This window comes from Leptodactylus fuscus, chromosome 7 (genome assembly GCF_031893055.1).
Source record: "Leptodactylus fuscus isolate aLepFus1 chromosome 7, aLepFus1.hap2, whole genome shotgun sequence".
Lineage (NCBI taxonomy): Eukaryota > Metazoa > Chordata > Amphibia > Anura > Leptodactylidae > Leptodactylus > Leptodactylus fuscus.
The window spans coordinates 31,459,508-31,470,527 of NC_134271.1; positions in this window are offsets into that span (position 1 = coordinate 31,459,508).

Below are 11,020 nucleotides of genomic sequence, written 5' to 3' on the forward strand. Positions count from 1 at the left end.
TTAAAAATAAAGGACATGATCCTACGGCCCCCATTACAGTCAATGGATTTCTTCTGGCTCTATTCTTATCCATTATGGTTTTTTTGTGGTCAGAAGGACCACGGGAATGGAAACCCAGTGCAGATGTGAACATAGCCAGACCAACCAGCAAAAAAGTGAGAGTACTCGGGATCATAGTATACAGTCCTATGAAAAAGTTTGGGCACCCCTATTAATCTTAATCATTTTTAGTTCTAAATATTTTGGTATTTGCAACAGCCATTTCAGTTTGATATATCTAATAACTGATGGACACAGTAATATTTCAGGATTGAAATGAGGTTTATTGTACTAACAGAAAATGTGCAATATGCATTAAACCAAAATTTGACCGGTGCAAAAGTATGGGCACCTCAACAGAAAAGTGACATTAATATTTAGTAGATCCTCCTTTTGCAAAGATAACAGCCTCTAATCGCTTCCTGTAGCTTTTAATCAGTTCCTGGATCCTGAATAAAGGTATTTTGGACAAACAATTCAAGTTCAGTTAAGTTAGATGGTCGCCGAGCATGGACAGCCCGCTTCAAATCATCCCACAGATGTTCAATGATATTCAGGTCTGGGGACTGGGATGGCCATTCCAGAACATTGTCATTGTTCCTCTGCATGAATGCCTGAGGATTTGGAGCGGTGTTTTGGATCATTGTCTTGCTGAAATATCCATCCCCGGCGTAACTTCAACTTCGTCACTGATTCTTGAACATTATTCTCAAGAATCTGCTGATACTGAGTGGAATCCATGCGACTCTCAACTTTAACAAGATTCCCCATGCCGGCATTGGCCACACAGCCCCAAAGCATGATGGAACCTCCACCAAATTTTACAGTGGGTAGCATGTGTTTTTCTTGGAATGCTGTTTCTTTTTGGACGCCATGCATAACGCCTTTTTTTATAACCAAACAACTCAATTTTTGTTTCCAAAATGAAGCTGCCTTGTCCAAATGTGCTTTTTCATACCTCAGGCAACTCTATTTGTGGCGTACGTGCAGAAACGGCTTCTTTCTCATCACTCTCCCATACAGCTTCTATTTGTGCAAAGTGCGCTGTATAGTTGACCGATGCACAGTGACACCATCTGCAGCAAGATGATGCTGCAGCTCTTTGGAGGTGGTCTGTGGATTGTCCTTGACTGTTCTCACCATTCTTCTTCTCTGCCTTTCTGATATTGTTCTTGGCCTGCCACTTCTGGGCTTAACAAGAACTGTCCCTGTGGTCTTCCATTTCCTTACTATGTTCCTCACAGTGGAAACTGACAGGTTAAATCTCTGAGACAGCTTTTTGTATCCTTCCGCTGAACAACTATGTTGAACAATCTTTGTTTTCAGATCATTTGAGAGTTGTTTTGAGTAGCCCATGATGCCACTCTTCAGAGGAGATTCAAATAGGAGATCAACTTGCAATTGGCCACCTTAAATACCTTTTCTTATGATTGGATACATCTGGCTATGAAGTTCAAAGCTCACTGAGGTTACAAAACCAATTTTGTGCTTCAGTAAGTCAGTAAAAAGTAGTTAGGAGTATTCAAATCAATAAAATGATAAGGGTGCCCATACTTTTGCACCGGTCAAATTTTGGTTTAATGCATATTGCGCATTTTCTGTTAGTACAATAAACCTCATTTCAATCCTGAAATATTACTGTGTCCATCAGTTATTAGATATATCAAACTGAAATGGCTGTTGCAAACACCAAAATATTTAGAACAAAAAATGATTAAGATTAATAGGGGTGCCCAAACTTTTTCATAGGACTGTAGATAAATCGCTGGTCGTACACATGAAATAGTCTAAAACTGTCAAATTCCACATGACTGCCTGACAGTATAACTTTTAGGATGTATTCATACGTTCAGTTTTTGCCTGCAATTTTTTAAGCCAAAACCTGGGGGTGGACTGAAAGGGCTCCTGCAGTCTTCCATTATGATTCACACTTGGATTTGGTTTCAAAAACTGCAGGAAAAAAAACTCGGGTCAGGGGATAATCATACACATTAGGGAGAGTGTGTGCCTACAGAGGCATACGGAGACTTGCAAGTCATTCCTGCTCCGCTAGGGATTCTGGGTAAGAAATATGTAAATCTATTCTCCAGGATGTAATTAGGAGAACAGTGCACTCTGTACGCTGCCCTCTAGAGGGCAGCCCCCTTAACATCTTGCATAACTCAGTTAATAAGCCTACTAACATGCGGGGTTTATTGCCAAATTAATATTTCTATTCCAAAAGGAACAGATTCCCAGCTATGGACAGCGCTGTTTCGGTCTTTTGGACCTCCTCAGCATAGCGCAGGGATACTGATTTGGCCAGAGTCAGGGGATAATCATACACATTAGGGAGAGTGCCTACATAGGCGTACGGAGACTTACAAGTCATAGGGGCAGCATACAGAGGCACTGTTCTCCTAATTACATCCTGGAGAATAGATTTGCATATTTTTTACCTGGAAAAAAACTCAACATGGAAATGCATCCATATGCTGGGATGACACTAGCGTTCAGGTCCACGTGGGGACCCAAAAGGCGGAAAGCCTGTCTGCTAAGAAAGCAGTTACCCGTGAACACTATAGACTATAATGTGGTCTGTCGTGTCTCTGCCTGGTTTTCACCAGTTTAAGGATCCATTCACACTGAGTTTTTTGATGAGGATTTTGAATCTGAATCCGTGTCAGAATCCATGTGGAAAAAACGCCTCCACATAGAGTTCTATGGGTTCCGCTAGCTTTTTTTTCCTGATAGCGAATTTTATCTGCTAGTGGAAAAAAGCTTCCTTCAGGCAGATTCCGCCTGTAAAAACTAACGCAGTCAATGAGAGGCAGAAAATCCACGTGGAATTGTGTGGAAAAACCGCTAGCGTTTTTTTCAAGGTCTACACACTGTGCCTGGGAGCCGGGCGGCTGCCACAGCTGGCAGGTGTCTACTATTTTACACAGTAGCCACCCCGCGGTAATGTCCCCGTCGGTGGCCGCACCAATCGTTGATAATAACCCAGCGCCTCAGTCAAAGCTGACCGAGGCGCCATTTCCTCCAGCGGTGCGTGGGCGGTGGCATGTTCCTTCTCATCGCCGGCACCCGGAGTAAGCTCCGGTGCCGGTGTCACGTTGCTATGACAGCCGGGAGCCTTGCGCAGGCTCCCCGGCCTGTCATTCTTTCGCTTGTATTGCAGCCTATGCTATGTAGCCTGCAATAGAAGCGCCGGTATTATGCATTGCATTACTCATCATACACACCCTGGGGTTCAAGACCCCTAGAGGGTGTAAGAAATGCACAAACAAAATTTACAAAAAAATTACCAAAAATAAAAACATCAAAAAATATATATATATCATCACCACCCCTTTCCCTAGAACACATAGAAAACGAATTACAGTCCTATGAAAAAGTTTGGGCACCCCTATTAATCTTAATCATTTTTAGTTCTAAATATTTTGGTGTTTATAACAGCCATTTGAGTTTGATATATCTAATAACTGATGGACACAGTAATATTTCAGGATTGAAATAAGGTTTATTGTACTAACAGAAAATGCGCAATATGCATTAAACCAAAATTTGACCGGTGCAAAAGTATGGGTACCTCAACAGAAAAGTGACATTAATATTTAGTAGATCCTCCTTTTGCAAAGATAACAGCCTCTAGTCGCTTCCTGTAGCTTTTAATCAGTTCCTGGATCCTGGATAAAGGTATTTTGGACAAACAATTCAAGTTCAGTTAAGTTAGATGGTCGCCGAGCATGGACAGCCCGCTTCAAATCATCCCACAGATGTTCAATGATATTCAGGTCTGGGGACTGGGATGGCCATTCCAGAACATTGTAATTGTTCCTCTGCATGAATGCCTGAGGATTTGGAGCAGTGTTTTGGATCATTGTCTTGCTGAAATATCCATCCCCGGCGTAACTTCAACTTCGTCACTGATTCTTGAACATTATTCTCAAGAATCTGCTGATACTGAGTGGAATCCATGCGACCCTCAACTTTAACAAGATTCCCGATGCCGGCATTGGCCACACAGCCCCAAAGCATGATGGAAACTCCACCAAATTTTACAGTGGGTAGCATGTGTTTTTCTTGGAATGCTGTTTCTTTTTGGACGCCATGCATAACACCTTTTTTTTTTATAACCAAACAACTCAATTTTTGTTTCCAAAATGAAGCTGCCTTGTCCAAATGTGCTTTTTCATACCTCAGGCAACTCTATTTGTGGCGTACGTGCAGAAACGGCTTCTTTCTCATCACTCTCCCATACAGCTTCTCCTTGTGCAAAGTGCGCTGTATTGTTGGCCGATGCACAGTGACACCATCTGCAGCAAGATGATGCTGCAGCTCTTTGGAGGTGGTCTGTGGATTGTCCTTAACTGTTCTCACCATTCTTCTTCTCTGCCTTTCTGATATTTTTCTTGGCCTGCCACTTCTGGGCTTAACAAGAACTGTCCCTGTGGTCTTCCATTTCCTTACTATGTTCCTCACAGTGGAAACTGACAGGTTAAATCTCTGAGACAGCTTTTTGTATCCTTCCGCTGAACAACTATGTTGAACAATCTTTGTTTTCAGATCATTTGAGAGTTGTTTTGAGTAGCCCATGATGCCACTCTTCAGAGGAGATTCAAATAGTAGAACAACTTGCAATTGGCCACCTTAAATACCTTTTCTTATGATTGGATACATCTGGCTATGAAGTTCAAAGCTCACTGAGGTTACAAAACCAATTTTGTGCTTCAGTAAGTCAGTAAAAAGTAGTTAGGAGTATTCAAATCAATAAAATGATAAGGGTGCCCATACTTTTGCACCGGTCAAATTTTGGTTTAATGCATATTGCGCATTTTCTGTTAGTACAATAAACCTCATTTCAATCCTGAAATATTACTGTGTCCATCAGTTATTAGATATATCAAACTGAAATGGCTGTTGCAAACACCAAAATATTTAGAACTAAAAATGATTAAGATTAATAGGGGTGCCCAAACTTTTTCATAGGACTGTAAATACTGTGAAACACATACATCTTAGGTATCCCTGTGTCCCAACGCTGCCATGTTCCTTCTCATCGCCGTCACCCGGACTAAGCTCCGGGGCCGCCGTCACATTGCTAGGACAGCCGGGAGCCTTGCCAAGGCTCCCCGGCCTGTCAGTCTTTTGCTTCTATTGCAGGCTAAGCTACGTAGCCTGCAATAGAAGCGCCGGTATTATGCAATGCATTAGCATTGTTATGCATTGCATTACTGATCACACACCCTGGGGTTCAAGACCCCCCAGAGGGTGTAAGAAATGCACAAACAAAATTTACCAAAAAATTAACAAAAAGAAAAACATCAACAAAATAAAAAAAACAACAACATTCAAATCACCACCCCTTTCCCTAGAACACGCAGAAAACTGATTAAATACTGTGAAACACATACATCTTAGGTATCCCTGTGTCCGAACACCGCCATGTTCCTTCTCATCGCCTCCACCCGCAATAAGCTCTGGGGCCGCTGTCACATTGCTAGGATAGTCGGGAGCCTTGAAAAGCCGGTAGATAGAGAGGCCGCGGGGCCAGACGAGGAGCATATGTGGCGGGGGCAAACAGGGGTGGACGTGGCGCGCACAACGGGTCCAAGCCAATGGCTCATGCCTAAACATTACCGGATCAGCGCCACCGCAAACCCGCAGACGAAGTCGCGGGCACATGCTAGTTCATTTTATGTCTTCTATTCCTTGGTTATTTTATTGTGATGTCCCAGAAGGTCGGCTCGAACCATGGAATTGCTTTCTAGTATGGGACAGTATGGCGTTAATGTTATAGTATAACAATCCGAGTTTACATATCAGAGCAGAGGAGAGCTGATGTTCGCCATCTGGAGGCCACATGAATTCTAGCAGCTATGAAAACATACTACAGACGTTTTATGAGAAGCATGGAAGAATTCAGGAGGCTTTGACCTAAAAGGAAGATAGAGGCTATAAAAGGAAAATCGTTATTGAAAGAATCTACGGAGTGTCCTCCGAAACCATATGTTGAGGGCATTGCCTATAACATGACAACTAGAGATGAGCGAACAGTGAGATATTCAATATTCGTTTCGAATAGCCCCTCAATATTCGACTATTCGAACGAATATCGAACCCCATTGTAGTCTATGGGGAAAAAAGCTTTGTTTCAGGGGAAACCACTCTTCGACAGGAGAGTCACCAAGTCCACTATGACACCTCAGCAAATGAGGACAACATCTCTGGAATGCAACTGGGACAGAAGGAGAAGCATATCTGGGGGCATCTAACACGCCCAAATCACTGTATTACGCCACTAATAATGCGGGAGCTGTCTTTTTACCATAGGAATGCATTGACCAGTGTTGATTGGCCGAATACCATACAGAGTACAGCATTCGGCCAATCAATGCTGGTTCTGCCGGAGGCTCGTCTGTGAGGAGGCGGAGTCTAAGATCGGTCCACAGCAGTCTCCATTGTGGTCCGATCTCAGATGTAGCAGCGTTGAGCGCACAGCATTGCTACATCTCAGGTATAGCAGAGTTGAGTGGGAGCTGAGCAGGAGCTGACTTTTTCCCATAGGAATGCATTGACCAGTGTTGATTGGCTGAATGCCATAAAGTGTACAGCATTTGGCCAATCAACGCTGGTTCTGCTGGAGACTCTTATGTGAGGAGGCGGAGTCTAAGATCGGTCCACAGCAGTCTCCATTGTGGTCCGATCTCAGGTATAGCAGAGTTGACACAGCTCTGCTACACCTGAGATGCAGCAGAGCTGGCCGTGCGCTGAACTCTGCTACACCTTTTTTCCATGCCTATGTTGTCGTAGTTCCTGTCCCACCTCCCCTGCACAGTTATTGGTGCAAAAAAGCGCCAGGGAAGGTGGGAGGGGATACAAATTTTTAGTGCGGAAGACAATTTGTCAGATTGTGGGGCTGATCTGTCAGGATAATCCTGATGACCTTGTTTGTGTTAGTGAGTGCAGGGCAGTTCTATACAAGGAATCACAGTACAGAGTAAGAGATGAATCACACCAGAGTCCCTAAACTTTTTGAAGTTTTTGGGGATAACCTCTCCCGTTGTATACAATTTGGTTAAATTGGAGGATTGGGCCATCCACTGCAGAGCTATTTCTTTTCTAGCTATAAATAGAGATTCACGTAAGATATCTCTGGGGTAGCGTAGGCAGGACTCTTCAAACACTAGACTGAACAGAAAGACTTCTGGGGATAGAGGGTCAGGTAGTCCTAGTATTTCAGACAGGATGTCGGCACCCTCTTTCCAGAAAGCTTGTATAACAGGCAGTGGCGTAACTAGGAATGGCGGGGCCCCGTGGCGAACTTTTGACATGCCCCCCCCCCCAACCAACACCAAAGACCTCGACCGACCCCCTGCTATGAATTTCTGTGTGTTCTATTATCCCCCATAGTGGCTCCTGCACACAGTATTATGTCCCATAGTGGCTCCTGCACACAGTATTATCCATAATAGTGGCCCCTGCACACAGTATTATCCACAATAGTGGCCCCTGCACACAGTATTATGTCCCATAGTGGCTCCTGCACACAGTATTATGTCCCATAGTGGCTCCTGCACACAGTATTATCCATAATAGTGGCCCCTGCACACAGTATTATCCACAATAGTGGCCTCTGCACACAGTATTATGTCCCACTGTGGACACCCATAAACAATTATTATACTCTGGGGTCTTTTCAGACCCCAGAGTATAATAATCGGAGACCCGGGGGAATAAAAACATAAAAAACTACTGTTACTTACCTGTCCCCCGACTCCTACGCTGTCTTCTCCGCTGCTGTCCATGTTCAATGACGTCGGACGTCACATGACCCGGGACGCAGGCCGGGTTCATGTGACGTCAGAGATGTCAGGAAGGACGTCAGGAAGGAGGCCTGGCAGGATCGTGGAGAGGTAAGTAACATGTTTTTTATGTTTTTTACCTCTCCCGGTCTGCCAATCATTATACTCGGGGGTCCGAAAAGACCCCTGAGGATAATGATAGCAGCGGTAGCAGCTGTCACCGGGCCCCTAATGTCCCTGTGGCAGCTGCCTCCGCTGCTATTGCGGTAGTTACGCCCCTGATAACAGGATAATCCCACATCATGCACCAAAAATCTGGCATGGGCTCCTAAAACATACTCAGTGCAGTAGTCATCCCATCTTGTGACGATGGAAGAGCGTCAGATAACATTTATGCAATATGTAGATCTGGATTAATTTACTGTTAGCAGAAGGGGTGACATACTGGGAAGACTCCAGAACTTCCTGGAATATTTCATTTGTGACATTTGGAACCATCATGGTAGGGCAGGTGTGTCTACAAGGAACAATTTAACTCAAATCAGATGCCTGTAAAGACCCAAAATTAATCCCTGGGGTCCCTGGGAGAAAAGTATGCCAATAGGTGGGTTGGTGGAAATGTGGGTATCTGGTTATGAAAATTAGGTATCAAGAGTGTCATACTGTATTTGAAGATATCTGAAAAATTGATGACTGGGGATAGCATTGGATGTCTTTATATGTACCCTGTTTGTATAGGTCTGCTAGGGAGGAACTCTCAAATTGTGACCATGACTGAGCATCTCATAGGTTAGCCAAGGGTTATTCCACAAGGGGGTCTCAGCAGGGATATCCTCATAAGCAGCCACCCACTTTGCTTTTTCCATATCTGTCCGGATTGAGTGTGTATTGACAGTAGTCACCCCCTAAACAGCTGCGGATTCTCCAAATCCAGCCACAGATGGGCCAAGTCCAGGTAATGAGCAAGACGGGCCTCAGAGCCTGGAAGCAGTTCAGATACAACCCATGACCTTATACAATGTAGCTGACTTGCTAAGTACTATAGAAATAGATCAAGTAGAGCCGCCCCACCCAACTGCTTAGGAAACTGTAGGGTGGAGAGATGAACTTGGTCCTGGAGCTTCTCCAGATGAATGGGATCAGTAGTCAAAAAAATAAAAAATAGTGGTACTGGTACAGTTACATATGCTAGTACATACCAATATTTGGGAAGCACCACCACTTTATCACCACCCAAATCAAACAGTCGAGATATTGCTGTTTTTGTCAATATGCAAATTAGATCTTTGGGAGTTGTTGCTTACTTCTTTGGAGCAACAGGAATACCCTAATTACTAGAGATAAGTGAACACTATTCGAAACAGCCTTAGAACAGCTCCCTTAGAAATTAATGGAAGCGGCCGGCACGCGGGGTGTTAAGTGGCCGGCTGCCGGCAAAGGCTACGTCCATTCATTTCTATGGGAGCGTGCTATTCGAAACGGCTGTTTCGAATAGTGTTCGCTCATCTCTACTAATTACACCAACAATCGGTGCAATTGGTGCCTTCATTGCACCAATACCCTCATTTGCTTATTGAGAAAAACAGCAATATATCAGCAACAGAGGAGAAAACACTGCCTGATTCAGGTGTCCCTAACCTATCTGTAGGGCTGTGTTGATATACTAGGTTCTGGTGACAGACTCCCTTTAAAGGATTAAAACAACAATAGTGAAACAAGTTAATAGTCAAAGTACTTGGGGGCTGGATAATGCCAGTGGAAAGTCCTTTTTGTGTTTACACAGCTTTTTGAGGTTAGGGGGACGTATACTACTGCATATTTTGGACAGGTTCCAAAGTGAGCAAGAATCCTATAGAATGTACCAAAGCAGACAACTGTAGCAGCATTCTATTAGACAACATATCTGTCATATCCTACGTGACAATCCTGTAAATATGTTCATGGCTCTGAGCAATAGAAGAAGCTGGCATGAAACTAGAGAACCTTTTATTTATTACACTTTTATCTTTGGGCTGACATGGTGAAGTCTTCTCTTCTGAGCTATTATGTTCAGATAGTTTCATTTGTAAGAAACACAAAGTACATTCAGTCCCAAGAAAATAGTTTATTACTTTATTTTCTGGTTGCCCGGGACTAAACTGTCCGTTCTATACTGTATTTGGTTCACACCGAGGCAAAAGAGCATCCAACGTCCTCCAAACCGGAGCAAAACCAGGCCCCAGAGGTCTTCGCCAGAGCTCCTACTGGTGGAGATGGACTGATAAATTCTGGGACCCAGAACTGCAGCCGCCCAGAGGGTGTCACACGCACAGTGCACCCCAAGTTACAGCAGGACCCAGAAACACGAAAACCACTCACCTAGGTGGGTGAAAAAACAGATGAAGCTGACCAGCGGAGTAGAGTGCAATAATGGGAGTCCCCCAAGAGATGGTGAAAGTACCACAGAGTAGTCGTACAGACCGGGTCAGTAGTCAGGAGGTGACGTGGTTTCCTGGGAGGAGACAGGACATAGTTGAACAAGCCAGGTCATCCACTTGGTCACGTGGTACAGAAGGGCGAAGCAAATGGGAATCAGACAAGCCAGGTCGCACGCTGGAGATCATGAGGTACAGAGTCACAGGTCAAGGACAGGTGGTCTTCAGACAAGCCAGGTCATACACTGGAGGTCACGTGGATTAGAATCGTAGGTCAAAGAGAGGAGGTCTAGAAGGCAAGCATGGTCATACACGGGAGGCAAAGTAGTAGATACACAGTGGAAGGCAGGAAACCGGGACAGGGGCACACAGGAACACAGGGTGAGCTGATACCAGGGAGACCTGAATAACTAGCGGCGGGCTGGAGCTAGAGTCAGGCCTAAATAGCCTCCGGCTCGCTGCCATCCTCCTGACCCCGGAAGTCTGGGTTCCAGTCCCAGAAAGAGACCGGAAACTTCTGAAGACTATTGTGGAGGTTCCTCCCCCTGAAGCTAGTAGAGTGGGCTGGCAGCCTCCGTGCATTGGAGCGGAGGCTCCGGCCCGGCACTTAAAATCAGTTTGCCTTGATACCTTTGGACACAGCTTATCTCTGGTAAAAGCACAGGATTGGGCATGTTGAAATCCAACATGCCCAATCCTTCTTTCCACCAAACATTTGCTATGAGGGGAATTAGATGGTTGTATCTTCTTGCCGAAATTGTCAGGTTCATATATTGTGTA